The sequence below is a fragment of the Triticum urartu genome, chromosome 5 (assembly GCF_003073215.2).
Source record: "Triticum urartu cultivar G1812 chromosome 5, Tu2.1, whole genome shotgun sequence".
In the NCBI taxonomy this organism is placed as follows: domain Eukaryota; kingdom Viridiplantae; phylum Streptophyta; class Magnoliopsida; order Poales; family Poaceae; genus Triticum; species Triticum urartu.
In genome coordinates this window covers 442,645,024-442,647,665 of record NC_053026.1, presented here as the reverse complement: position 1 = coordinate 442,647,665, position 2,642 = coordinate 442,645,024, and positions in this window count along the sequence as shown.

The following is a 2,642-nucleotide window of genomic DNA, read 5'->3' as shown; positions in this document are numbered from 1 at the left end:
CTTGGAAGAGGCCAGGGTGTTGGTCCAAAAATGCAAAGGATGCCAAAAGTTCAGCTCCAAGCCGCACCAGCCGGCTTCTGTGCTCAAGACCATCCCCATTGCCTGGCCTTTCACAGTTTGGGGCCTAGACATGGTGGGACCATTCAAGACAGCACGAGGTGGTTTAACTCTCCTACTTGTCGCAGTGGACAAGTTCACCAAGTGGATAGAAGCGAAGCCAATTAAGAAACTGAACGGTCCGACTGCCATGACTTTCATCACCAATATCACAATTCGGTACGGCATACCACACAGCATCATCACCGACAACGGCACAAATTTTGCCATGGAATGCAAATCTCCTCCAAAGATTTTACAGTTGATGCAGTATGTACCATGCTACCTTTTGTATTAAAGTACCAAGACTTCGGCCCCCCCGAGACGAGCTCGGGGACTGCCCTCTTTTGTCTGTATGATAAAAATTATGCCTACAAGTATGTTACTCTTTGTCATGCCGCTTGGCACCGGGCTCGACAAGTCGGCCCGGGGACTTGCCGCCTTGCACTATGAAATGCTTCCTACAGCCGGGCAAGTAGTGTGTAACACCTAAAACCGTCTTCTATCAGAAGCCGCAGCTCGCAGAGCGACTGTACGGTGGGCAGAGGTAAGGTGGAATGGGTGTTCGCATGAAAAATGGTTAAGGACGCAAAGCATAAAACATAGTTCAAGACGGTTTCCAGCCTTTTTTTTTCGGATTGCCGCTTCCTATCCAACTTGCTCAAAAACTCTTGAAAAACGGCTAAGTACTTGCTTTCCCAAAGTAGCCAAGCACTTGATCCAGCGACAGTCTGCAGAGCGGCTGTCCGATTGGCAAGGCAGGCAACTAAGAGAAAGCGGCAAAGGAAAAAAGCCAAAAGAGCAATGAGCAAGAAAAGATAGAACTCGGATAAATATATGTACATAACATAGGCCCTTGGCCGAATCTTCGAGAAGAAGCTCAAAATACACCCCGCGGGTGGAATTGTGCGAATTAACAAGTTCTTCAAAGACTATTGAAGCAGATAAAATAAAAGATATAGCGACAGCTTAGGAGGCAGCAGATGGATTCGGAGGGTCGGAGGAGGCGCCAGCGTCAGGCGTCGGGGCAGCCGGCTGGCTAGTCTCGGCTTGATCACCTCCGGCGGCAGTCGACTCGGTCGCACGCGGCTCGTTGCTGGAGGCGCGGTCGGGTTGAGGCTGGCCGTCTGCTCCGTCTTCTGGTGCCTCCGCCTCGCCTCCATCCTCCGCCTCGTCCTCCTCCTCGACGCTGGAGCCAATCACCTCCGCCGAGTCTTCGCCGTAGTCTGGGTCCATCCCAAACCACTTCGGCGGTACCTCCTCGCCGTCTTCAGACCGCTCGGGGATGAAGATGCTGGTGTCGGTGTACTCGGCGATCGCCGCAGCACGCTTGACGAGGGCATCTTCCGCAGCAGCCAGCTCCGGCTGGGCCTCCGACCGAAGCGTGGCCAACCGGTCTAGGTCCAGCCCCGGATACCACGCCTTGACGAACTCCAAGGCCCGGCGCGCTCCAGCTCGGGCCGAAGAGCCCTTCCAGGCCTCAAGACGGCCAGCCGCGACCTCTAGCCAGCTGGCTGTCAGGCTGGGGGTGTGCAGAGCCTGCATGTCCGGCCACAGAGCGGCAACCACCTGGGCACCAAAACGCTGAAGCCGGCGCAGCATCCGGTGAGCTGGCCAAAGGCGGGCCTCGATGCTCAGGATGTGCTCGTTAAGAGTTCGGGGGGCGTCGGCGGCAATCTCTGCGCCTTCTGCCCTCTGACCTTCACGGTCAGCCTCGATTGCTTGGACGGCGGCCTGCGAGTGCCCAGGAAAGAAGTCTACCAAGACGGAAGAAACAAAGAAGCAAGTCAAAAGCCAGGAATCGGCACGATTTATAATTGGCAGCTCAAAGATAAATAAGGAGACTCACCATCAACGATGTATTCAATTTCATGGAAGCCGGAAGCCAGCAGCGCCTCCTTGTCAGTCCAGGAGGAGCGCTCGCTCGCGAACTCGGCCAGGAGGGCGGTTTCCGCTTCCTCCACCTCCTTCCGCGTCTTCGCAAGCAGCTCCCTTTGCTCTGCCAACTGAGTGGCCAGCAGATCACGCTCTGTGGCGAGCCTGCTGCACTCCTCCCCTTTGGCGCGCAAGGCGGAGTTGGCTTCGCTCAGCTGCTGTTGAAGAGCAGCGTTGGCTCCTGAAGGAAAGGAAGAAAGATAAACAGTCATCAATAAAGTAGGTCGCCGGGGAGATCCGGCCCGACTGCTCAGCAGTCGGCCCGAATCTCGGGGACTACAGCTCGCCGGTGCGCTAGCGCGCCCCTCCAGAGAAGAAAAAAGGACTTACTCCGGCTCTCCGCCAAGTCGGCGGTCCGCTTGCCTAGCTCTTCAATGTTATGGTTGAAGGCAGTGACGCGGAGGTTGTCGTAATCCTGCGACAAGTATTTCAGACAAGTTAGTACCCATAAGTTCATCAATTGGAGTTCCGGGCCGCCTGCTCGGCAGCCAGCCCGAAACTCGGGGACTACACCCAGTGGGTGCGCTAGCGCGCCCCCACAGAGAGGAACAAGAAAACAAAGACCAAAGGAAAAACCATACCCGGACGGCTACCCGCGACGCTAGGAACGC